Source organism: Triticum dicoccoides, chromosome 1B, assembly GCF_002162155.2.
Source record: "Triticum dicoccoides isolate Atlit2015 ecotype Zavitan chromosome 1B, WEW_v2.0, whole genome shotgun sequence".
In the NCBI taxonomy this organism is placed as follows: Eukaryota; Viridiplantae; Streptophyta; class Magnoliopsida; order Poales; family Poaceae; genus Triticum; species Triticum dicoccoides.
The window spans coordinates 354,775,152-354,787,534 of record NC_041381.1 but is presented as its reverse complement, the minus strand read 5'-3'; positions in this window follow the sequence as shown (position 1 = coordinate 354,787,534).

Sequence of the window (12,383 nt, the reverse complement as noted above, 5' to 3'; positions counted from 1 at the left end):
CATAAGTATCATGCATAGCAGAAGTGGCATCATCAATAACATGTGACATATCAGAATTCATAGCAGTAGTAGGTTTAGGTGTCGCAAACTTACTCATAACAGAAGGAGAATCTAGTGCAAGGCTAGATGGCAGTCCCTTACCTCCCCTCGTAGTTGAGGGCAAAATAGTAGTTCGATCATCTTTCAAGTTCTTCATAGTGTCCAGCAGATATAAATCCCAAGTGACTCAAAGAATAGAGCTATGCTCCCCGGCAACGGCGCCAGAAAAAGGTCTTGATAACCCACAAGTATAGGGGATCGCAACAGTTTTCAAGGGTAGAGTATTCAACCCAAATTTATTGATTCGACACAAGGGGAGCCAAAGATTATTCTCAAGTATTAGCAGCTGAGTTGTCAATTCAACCACACCTGGAAACTTAGTATCTGCAGCAAAGTGTTTAGTAGCAAAGTAATATGATAGTGGTGGTAACGGTAACAAAAGTAAAGACAGCAAAAGTAATGTTTTTGGTATTTTGTAGTGATTGTAACAGTAGCAACGGAAAAGTAAATAAGCGAGAACCAGTATATGGAAAACTCATAGGCACCGAATTAGCAATGGATAATTATGCCGGATGCGGTTTGTCATGTAACAGTCATAACATAGGGTGACACAGAACTAGCTCCAGTTCATCAATGTAATGTAGGCATGTATTCCGTATATAGTCATACGTGCTTATGGAATAGAACTTGCATGACATCTTTTGTCCTACCCTCCCGTGGAAGCGGGGTCCTATTGGAAACTAAGGGATATTAAGGCCTCCTTTTAATAGAGAACCGGAACAAAGCATTAGCACATAGTGAATACATGAACTCCTCAAACTACGGTCATCACCGGGAGTGGTCCCGATTATTGTCACTTCGGGGTTGCCGGATCATAACACATAGTAGGTGACTATAGACTTGAAAGATAGGATCAAGAACACACATATATTCATGAAAACATAATAGGTTCAGATCTGAAATCATGGTACTCGGGCCCTAGTGACAAGCATTAAGCATAGCAAAGTCATAGCAACATCAATCTCAGAACATAATGGATACTAGGGATGAAACCCTAATAAAACTAACTCGATTACATGATAAATCTCATCCAACCCATCACCGTCCAGCAAGCCTACGATGCAATTACTCACGCACGGCGGTGTGCATCATGAAATTGGTGATGGAGGATGGTTGGTGATGACGACGGCGACAAATCCCCCTCTTCGGAGCCCCGAACGGACTCCAGGTCAGCCCTCCCAAGAGAGATTAGGGCTTGGCGGTGGCTCCATATCGTAAAACGCGATGATTTCTTCTCTCTGATTTTTTTCTCCCCGAAAGCCAATATATGGAGTTGGAGTTGGCGTCGGAGGGCCACCAGGGGGGCCACGAGGTAGGGGAGCGCGCCCCCCACCCTCGTCGACAGGGTGTGGGCCCCCTGGTCTTCATCTTTTGCGAGGATTTTTTATTGTTTTTTCTAAGGTGTTCCGTGGAGTTTCAGGTCATTCCGAGAACTTTTATTCTGCACAAAAAACAACACCATGGCAAATCTGCTGAAAACAGCGTCAGCCCAGGTTAGTTCCATTCAAATCATACAAGTTAGAGTCCAAAACAAGGGCAAAAATGTTTAGAAAAGTATATACGACGGAGACGTATCAATTTGTCACTCCGATTGTCGGAGAGGTATCTCTGGGCCCTCTCGGTAATGCACATCACTATAAGCCTTGCAAGCAATGTGACTAATGAGTTAGTTGCGGAATGATGCATTACGGAACGAGTAAAGAGACTTGCCGGTAACGAGATTGAACTAGGTATTGGATACTGACGATCGAATCTCGGGCAAGTAACATACCGATGACAAAGGGAACAACGTATGATGTTATGCGGTTTGACCGATAAAGATCTTCCTAGAATATGTGGGAGCCAATATGAGCATCCAGGTTCCGCTATTGGTTATTGACCGGAGACGTGTCTCGGTCATGTCTACATAGTTCTCGAACCCATAGGGTCCGCACGCTTAATGTTCGGTGACGATCGGTATTATGAGTTTATGTGTTTTGATGTACCAAAGATAGTTCGGAGTCCCAGATGTGATCACGGACATGACAAAGAGTCTTGAAATGGTCGAGACGTAAAGATTGACATATTGGATGGCTATATTCAGAAACCAGAAGTGTTCCAGAGAAGTTTCGGAGAAAACTAGAGTGCCGGAGGGGTTACCGGAACCCCCCGGGGAAGTATTGGGCCTTAGTGGGCCTGAGGGGGGAGAGAGGGCAGCAGCCCAGGAGGTGGCGCACCCCCTCCCATGGGGATTCCGAATTGGACTAGGGGAGGGAGGCGCGGCCCCTCTTTCCCTCTCCCTCTCCCTCTCCTTCCTTCCCCCTTCCCCCTTCCTAGTAGGACTAGAAAAGGATGAATCCTCCTCCTAGTAGGAGGAGGATTCGTCCTCTCCTTGGGGTGCACCAAGGGCCGGCCGGCCTCCCCCTTGCTCCTTTATATACGGGGGCAGGGGGCACCATAGGACACACAAGTTGATTGTTCAAAGCCGTGTGTGGTGCCCCCCTCCAGCATATTGCACCTCGGTCATATCGTAGCGGTGCTTAGGCGAAGCCCTACGTCGGTAACTTCATCATCACGCCGTCGTGCTGACGAAACTCTCCCTCAGCCTCAACTGGATCAAGAGTACGAGGGATGTCATCGAGTTGAACATGTGCAGAACTCGGAGGTGCCATGCGTTCGGTACTTGGATCGATCGGATCGTGAAGACGTTCGACTACATCAACTGCATTGGTATAACGCTTCCGCTTATGGTCTACGAGGGTATGTGGACGACACTCTCCCCTCTTGTTGCTATGCATCACCATGATCTTGCGTGTACATAGGAAAAGTTTTGAAATTACTACGTTACCCAACAGTGGCATCAGAGCCAGGCTTATGCGTAGATGTTCTATGCACGAGTAGAACACAAGTGAGTTGTGGACGATACAAGTCATACTGCTTACCAGCATGTCATACTTTGGTTCGGCGGTACTGTTGGATGAAGCGGCCTGGACCAACATTACGCGTACGCTTACGCGAGACTGGTTCTACCGACGTGCTTTGCACACAAGTGGCTGGCAGGTGTCAGTTTCTCCAACTTTAGTTGAACCGAGTGTGACTACGCCTAGTCCTTGTTGAAGGTTAAAACAGCACAAAATATCGTTGTGGTTTTGATGCGTAGGTAAGAACGGTTCTTGCTCAGCCCGTAGCAGCCACGTAAAACTTGCAACAACAAAGTATAGGACGTCTAACTTGTTTTTGTAGGGCATGCTGTGATGTGATATGGTCAAAGCATGATGCTATATTTTATTGTATGAGATGATAATGTTTTGTAACGGAGTTATCGGCAACTGGCAGGAGCCATATGGTTGTCGCTTTATTGTATGCAATGGAATCGCCCTATAATTGCTTTACTTTATCACTAAGCGGTAGCGATAGTCGTAGAAGCAATAGTTGGTGAGACAACAACGATGCTACGATGGAGATCAAGGTATCGCGCCGGTGATGATGGTGATCATGATGGTGCTTTGGAGATGGAGATCAAAGGCACAAGATGATGATGGCCATATCATATCACTTATATTGATTGCATGTGATGTTTATCCTTTATGCATCTTATTCTGCTTGATTGACGGTAGCATTATAACATGATCTCTCACTTAATTTCAAGGTACAAGTGTTCTCCCTGAGTATGCACCATTGCCAAAGTTCATCATACTGAGACACCACGTGATGATCGGGTGTGATAAGCTCTACGTTCATATACAACGGGTGCAAGCCAGGTTTGCACACGCAGAAATACTCGGGTTAAACTTGACGAGCCTAGCATATGCAGATATGGCCTCGGAACACTGAGACCGAAAGGTCGAGCGTGAATCATATAGTAGATATGATCAACATAGTGATGTTTACCATTGAAAGCTACTCCATCTCACGTGATGATCGGGCATGGTTTAGTTGATATGGATCATGTGATCACTTATATAATTAGAGGGATGTCTATCTAAGTGGGAGTTCTTAAATATGATTAATTGAACTTTAATTTATCATGAACTTAGTACCTGATAGTATTTTGCTTTTCTATGTTGATTGTAGATAGATGGCCCGTGCTGTTGTTCCGTTGAATTTTAATGCGTTCCTTGAGAAAGCAAAGTTGAAAGATGATGGTAGCAAATACACGGACTGGGTCCGTAACTTGAGGATTATCCTCATTGCTACATAGAAGAATTACGTCCTAGAAGCACAGCTGGGTGCCAAACCCGCTGCAGGAGCAACACCAGATGTTATGAACGTCTGGCAAAGCAAAGCTGATGACTACTCGATAGTTCAGTATGCCATGCTTTACGGCTTAGAACCGGGACTTCAACGACGTTTTGAACCTCATGGAGCATATGAGATGTTCCAGGAGTTGAAGTTAATATTTTAAGCAAATGCCCGGATTGAGAGATATGATGTCTCCAATAAGTCCTACAGCTGCAAGATGAAGGAGAATAGTTCTGTCAGTGAGCATATACTCAAAATGTCTGGGTATAACAATCACTTGATTCAACTGGGAGTTAATCTTCTGGATGATAGTGTCATTGGAAGAATACTTCAACCACTGCCACCAAGCTACAAAAGCTTCGTGATGAACTATAACATGCAAGGGATGGATAAGACAATTCCCGAGCTCTTCGTGATGCTAAAGGTTACGGAGGTAGAAATCAAGAAGGAGCATCAAGTATTGATGGTCAACAAGACCACCAGTTTCAAGAAAAAAGGTGAAGGGAAGAAAAAGGGGAAGTTCAAGAAGAACAGCAAACAAGTTGCTGCTCAGGAGAAGAAACCCAAGTCTGGACCTAAGCCTCAGACTGAGTGCTTCTACTACAAAGGGACTGGACACTAGAAGCGGAACTGCCCCAAGTATTTGGTGGATAAGAAGGATGGCAAGGTGAACAAAGGTATATGTGATATACATGTTATTGATGTGTACCTTACTAAAGCTCACAGTAGCACCTGGGTATTTGATACTGGTTCTGGTTCTAATATTTGCAACTCGAAACAGGGACTACGGATTAAGCGAAGATTGGCTAAGGACGAGATGACAATGCGCATGGGAAATGGTTCCAAAGTTGATGTGATCGCCGTTGGTATGCTACCTCTACATCTACCTTCGGGGTTAGTTTTAGACCTGAATAATTGTTATTTGGTGCCAGCGTTAAGCATGAACATTATATCTGGATCTTGTTTGATGCGAGACGGTTATTCATTTAAATCAGAGAATAATGGTTGTTCTATTTATATGAGTAATATCTTTTATGGTCATGCACCCTTGAAGAGTGGTCTATTTTTAATGAATCTTGATAGTAGTGATCCACATATTCATAATGTTGAAGCCAAAAGATGCAGAGTTGATAATGATAGTGCAACTTATTTGTGGCACTGCCGTTTAGGTCATATTGGTGTAAAGCGCATGAAGAAACTCCATTCTGATGGACTTTTGGAATCACTTGATTATGAATCACTTAGTACTTGCGAACCATGCCTCATGGGCAAGATGACTAAAACGACGTTCTCTGGAACAAAGGAGCGAGCAACAGATTTGTTGGAAATCATACATACTGATGTATGTGGTCCGATGAATATTGAGGCTCGCGGTGGATATTGTTATTTTCTCACCTTCACAAATGATTTGAGCAGATATGGGTATATCTACTTAATGAAACATAAGTCTGAAACATTTGAAAAGTTCAAAGAGTTTCAGAGTGAAGTGGAAAATCATCGTAACAAGAAAATAAAGTTTCTATGATCTGATCGTGGAGGAGAATATTTTAGTTATGAGTTTGGCCTTCATTTGATACAATGCGGAATAGTTTCACAACTCACACCACCCGGAACACCACAGTGTAATGGTGTGTCCGAACATCGTAATCGTACTTTACTAGATATGGTGCGATCTATGATGTCAATTACTGATTTACCGCTATCGTTTTGGGGTTATGCTTTAGAGATGGCTGCATTCACATTAAATAGGGCACCATCAAAATCCGTTGAGATGACGCCTTATGAAATGTGGTTTGGCAGGAAACCAAAGTTGTCGTTTCTTAAAGTTTGGGGCTGCGATGCTTATGTGAATAAGCTTCAACCTGATAAGCTCGAACCCAAATCGGAGAAATGTGTCTTCATAGGATACCCAAAGGAGACAGTTGGGTACACCTTATATCACAGATCCGAAGGCAAGATATTCGTTTCTAAGAATGGATCCTTTCTAGAGAAGGAGTTTCTCTCGAAAGAAGTGAGTGGGAGGAAAGTAGAACTTGATGAGGTAATTGTACATGTTCCCTTATTGGGAAGTAGTTCATCATAGAAATCTGTTCATGTAACTCCTACACCAATTAGTGAGGAAGCTGATGATGATGATCATGTAACTTCAGATCAAGTTACTACCGAACCTTGTAGGTCAACTAGAGGAGGATCCGCACCAGAGTGGTACGGTAATCCTGTTCTGGGGTCATGTTACTTGACAATGACAAACCTACGAACTATGAGGAAGTGATGATGAGCCCAGATTCTGCAAAATGGCTTGAGGCCATGAAATCTGAGATGGGATCCATGTATGAGAACAAAGTGTGGACTTTGGTTGACTTTCCCGATGATCGGCAAGCCATCGAGAATAAATGGATTTTCAAGAAGAAGACTGACACTAACGGTAATGTTACTGTCTACAAAGCTCGACTTGTCACGAAAGGTTTTCGACAAGTTCAAAAGGTTGACCACGATGAGACCTTCTCACCTGTAGTGATGCTTAAGTCCGTCCGAATCATGTTAGCACTTGCCGCATTTTATGATTATGAAATTTGGCAAATGGATGTAAAGACTGCATTCCTGAATGGATTTCTAGAAGAAGAGTTGTATATGATGCAACCCGAAGGTTTTATCGATCCAAAGGATCCTAACAAACTGTGCAAGCTTCAGCGATCCATCTATGGACTGGTGCAAGCATCTTGGAGTTGGAATAAATATTTTGATAGTGTGATCAAAGCATATGGTTTTATACAGACTTTTGGAGAAGCCTGTATTTACAAGAAAGTGAGTGGGAGCTCTGTAGCATTTCTAATATTATATGTGGATGACATAGTGTTGATTGGAAATGATATAGAATTTATGGATAGCATAAAAGGATACTTAAATAAGAGTTTTTCAATGAAAGACCTTGGTGAAGCTACTTATATATTGGGCATAAAGATCTATAGAGATAGATCAAGACGCTTAATTGGACTTTCACAAAGCACATACCTTGATAAAGTTTTGAAGAAGTTCAAAATGGATCAAGCAAAGAAAGGGTTCTTGCCTGTGTTACAAGGTGTGAAATTGAGTCAGACTCAATGCCCGACCACTGCAGAAGATAGAGAGAAAATGGAAATTGTTCCCTATGCTTCAGCCATAGGCTCTATTATGTATGCAATGTTGTGTACCAGACCTGATGTGTGCCTTGCTATAAGTTTAGCAGGGAGGTACCAAAGTAATCCAGGGGTGGATCACTGGACAGCGGTCAAGAACATCCTGAAATACCTGAAAAGGACTAAGGATATGTTTCTCATTTATGAGGTGACAAAGAGCTCGTCGTAAATGGTTATGTCGATGCAAGCTTTGACACTGATCCGGATGACTCTAAGTCACAAACCGGATACTTATTTATATTCAACGGTGGAGCTGTCAGTTGGTGCAGTTCTAAACAAAGCATCGTGGCGGTATCTACGTGTGAAGCGGAGTACATAGTTGCTTCGGAAGCAGCAAATGAAGGAGTCTGGATGAAGGACTTCATATCCGATCTAGGTGTCATGCCTAGTGCATCGGGTCCAATGAAAATCTTTTGTGACAATACTGGTGCAATTGCCTTGGCAAAGGAATCAAGATTTCACAAGAGAACCAAGCACATCAAGAGATGCTTCAATTCCATCCGTGATCTTGTCAAGAAGGGAGACATAAAGATTTGCAAGATACATACGGATCTGAATGTTGCAGACCCGTTGACTAAGGCTCTCTCACGAGCAAAACATGATCAGCACCAAGACTCCATGGGTGTCATAATCATTACTGAGTAATCTAGATTATTGACTCTAGTGCAAGTGGGAGACTGAAGGAAATATGCCCTAGAGGCAATAATAAAGTTGTTATTTATATTTCCTTATATCATGAAAAATGTTTATTATTCATGCTAGAATTGTATTAACCGGAAACTTAGTACATGTGTGAATATATAGACAAACTAAGTGTCACTAGTATGCCTCTACTTGACTAGCTCGTTGAATCAAAGATGGTTAAGTTTCCTAGCCATATACATGAATTATCATTTGATTAACGGGATCACATCATTAGAGAATGATGTGATTGACTTGACCCATTCCATTAGCTTAGCATTTGATCATTTAGTATATTGCTATGACTATGAGATTATGCAACTCCCGAATAACGGAGGAACACTTTGTGTGCTACCAAACGTCAGAACATAATTGGGTGATTATAAAGGTGCTCTACAGGTGTCTCCGATGGTACTTGTTGAGCTGGCATAGATCGAGATTAGGATTTTTCACTCCGATTGTCGGAGAGGTATCTTTGGGCCCTCTCTGTAATGCACATCACTATAAGCCTTGCAAGCAATGTGACTCATGAGTTAGTTGCGGGATGATGCATTACGGAACGAGTAAATAGACTTGCCGGTAACGAGATTTAACTAGGTATTGGATACCGGCGATCGAATCTCGGGCACGTAACATACCGATGACAAAGGGAACAACGTATGATGTTATGCGGTTTGACCGATAAAGATCTTCGTAGAATTTGTGGGAGCCAATATGAGCAACCAGGTTCTGCTATTGGTTATTGACCGGAGACGTGTCTCCGTCATGTCTACATAGTTCTCGAACCCGTAGGGTCTGCACGCTTAACGTTCGGTGACGATAGGTATTATGAGTTTATGTGTTTTGATGTACCAAAGATAATTCGGAGTCCCGAATGTGATCACGGACATGACGATAAGTCTCAAAATGGTCGACACGTAAAGATTGATATATTGGACGGCTATATTAGGACATCAGAAGTGTTCCGGGGAAGTTTCGGAGAAAACCGGAGTGCTGGAGGGGTTACCGGAACCCCTCGGGGAAATATTGGGCCATAGTGGGCCTGAGGGGGGAGAGAGGGCAGCAGCCCAGGAGGTGGCGCGCCCCTTCCCATGGGGCACCCAAATTGGACTAGGGTAGGGGGGCACGGCCCCTCTTTCCCTCTCTCTCTCCCTCTCCTTCCTTCCCCCTTCCCCATTCCTAGTAGGACTAGGAAAGGATGAATCCTCCTCCTAGTAGGAGGAGGATTCCTCCTCTCCTTGGGGCGCACCAAGGGCTGGCCGGCCTCCCCCTTGCTCCTTTATATACGGGGGCAGGGCGAACCCTAGGACACACAAGTTGATTGTTCCAAGTCGTGTGCGGTGCCCCCCTCCACCATATTGCACCTCGGTCATATCATAGCCGTGCTTAGGCGAACCCCTGCATCGCTAACTTCATCATCACCGTCATCATGCCATCGTGCTGACGAAACTCTCCTAGAGAAAAGTTGAAAGATGAAAGTAGCAGTCATGCAGACTGGGTCCATGATCTGAGGATTATCCTCGTTGCTGCACAAAAGAATTATGTCCTTGATGCACTGCTAGGTGACAATCCTATTGCAGGAGCAGATGCAGACGTAATGAACGTTTGACAAGCTCGGTATGATGACTACTTGATAGTTTAGTGACCCATGCTTTACGGCTTAGAACCAGCACTTCAAAAACGTTTTGAACACCACGGAGCATATGAGACGTTCCAAGAACTAAAAATTGGTATTTCACACTCATGCCCGAGTCAAGAGGTATGAGACCTCTGACAAGTACTTTGCCTACAAGATGGAGGAGAATAGCTCAACCAGTGAGCATGTGCTCCTAATGTCTGAGTACTACAATCACCTTAATCAAGTGGGAGTTAATCTTCCACATAAGATAGTGATTGACAAAGTTCTCTAGTCACTATCACCAAGTCACTGGAACTTTTTGATGAACTATAATATGCAAGGGATGACGAAATGATTCCCGAGCTCTTCGTTATGCTGAAATCGACAAAGGTAGATATCAAGAAAGAGCATCAATTGTTGATGGTTAACAAGACCACTAGATTCAAGAAAAGGGCAAATGGACAGAAAGGAAACTTCAAGAAGAAGAACAAACAAGTTGTCGCTCCCATGAAGAAACCCAAAGCTAGACCCAAGCCTAAAACTGAGTGATTCTACTTCAAAGGAAATGGTCACTGAAAGTGGAACTGTCCCAAATACTTGGCGGATAAGAAGGATGGCAAAGTGAACAAAGGTATATTTGATATACATGTTATTGATGTGTAACTTACTAGTGTTCATAGTAGCCCCTGGGTATTTGATACCGGTTCAGTTGCTAAGACAAAACAGGAGTTACAAAATGAACAGAGACTAGTTAAAAGTGAGGTGACGATGTGTGTTGGAAGTGATTCCAAGGTTGATAAGATCACCATCGCACACTCCCTCTACCTTCGAGATTAGTGTTGGACCTAAATAAATGTTATTTGGTGTTTGCGCTGAGCATGAATATGATTGGATCATGTTTATTGCGATACGGTTATTCATTTAAGTTAGAGAATAATTGTTGTTCTATTTATACATGAATAAAACCTTCTATGGTCATACACCCAATGTAAATGGTTTATTGAATCTCGATCGTAGTGATACTCATATTCATAATATTGATGCCAAAAGATGCAAAGCTGATAATGATAGTGCAACATATTTGTGGCACTACCGTTTAGGTCATATTAGTGTAAAGCGCATGAAGAAACTCCATAAGGATGGATTTTTGGAATCACTTGATTATGAATCATTTGATACTTGCGAACCATGCCTCATGGGCAAGATGACTAAAACTCCGTTCACCGGAACAATGGAGCAAGCCAATGACTTACTGGAAATAGTACATACCAATGTATGCGGTCTAATGAGGGTTGAGGCATGCGGCGGGTATCGTTATTTTCTGACCTTCACAGATGATTTGAGCAGATATAGGTAAGATATAGGTATATCTACTTAATGAAACACAAGTCTGAAACATTTGAAAAGTTCAAAGAATTTTAGAGTGAAGTGGAGAATCATTGTAACAAGAAAATAAAGTTTCTATGATCTGATCGCGGAGGCGAATATTTGAGTTACGAGTTTGGCCTTCATTCAAAACAATGTGGAATAGTTTCACAACTCACGCCACCTGGAACACCATAGCGTAATGGTGTGTCCGAACATCGTAACCGTACTTTATTAGATATGGTGCGATCTATGATGTCTCTTACCGATTTACCACTATCGTTTTAGGGTTATGCATTAGAGACAGCTGCATTCACGTTAAATAGGGCACCATATAAATCCGTTGAGACGACACCGTATGAACTATGGTTTGGCAAGAAACCTAAGCTGACATTTCTTAAAGTTTGGGGTTGCGACACTTATGTCAAAAGGCTTCAGCCTGATAAGCTCAAACCCAAATCAGAGAAGTGCGTCTTCATAGTATACCCTAAGGAAACAATTGGGTATACCTTCTACCACAAATCCGAAGGCAAGATCTTTGTTGCCAAGAATGGAAACTTTCTAGAGAAGGAGTTTGCTACCTCTTGAGCTTGCGTTGGTTTGGTTTTTCCCTTGAAGAGGAAAGGGTGATGCAGCAAAGGAGCGTAAGTATTTCCCTTAGTTTTGAGAACCAAGGTATCAATCCAGTAGGAGACTACATAGCAAGCCACCGAATACATGCACAAACAAACACCAACTTGCAACCAATGCGACAAAGGGGTTGTCAATCCCTTCACGGTTATTCGCAAAGTGAGATCTGATAGAGATGATAAATGGTAAAGTAATATTTTTGGTATTTTTGGTTTATGGAACGGAAAGTAAAGATTGCAAAGTAAGTAAATAGGAAACTAGAGATTGTAGATTGGAAACTTATATGATAGACCCGGGGGCCATAGATTTCACTAGAGGCTTCTCTCAAGATAGAAATTATAACAGTGGGTAAAAAATTAATGCCGAGCAATTGATAGAAAAGCACAAAGTTATGACGATATCTAAGGCAATGATCATGAATACAGGCGTCACGTCCATGTCAAGTAGACCGAAACGATTCTGCATCTACTACTATTACTCCACACATCGACCGACTCCTGCCTGCATCTAGAGTACTAAGTTCATAAGAACAGAGTAACGCATTAAGCAAGATGACATGATGTAGCGGGATTAACTCAGGCAATATGATGAAA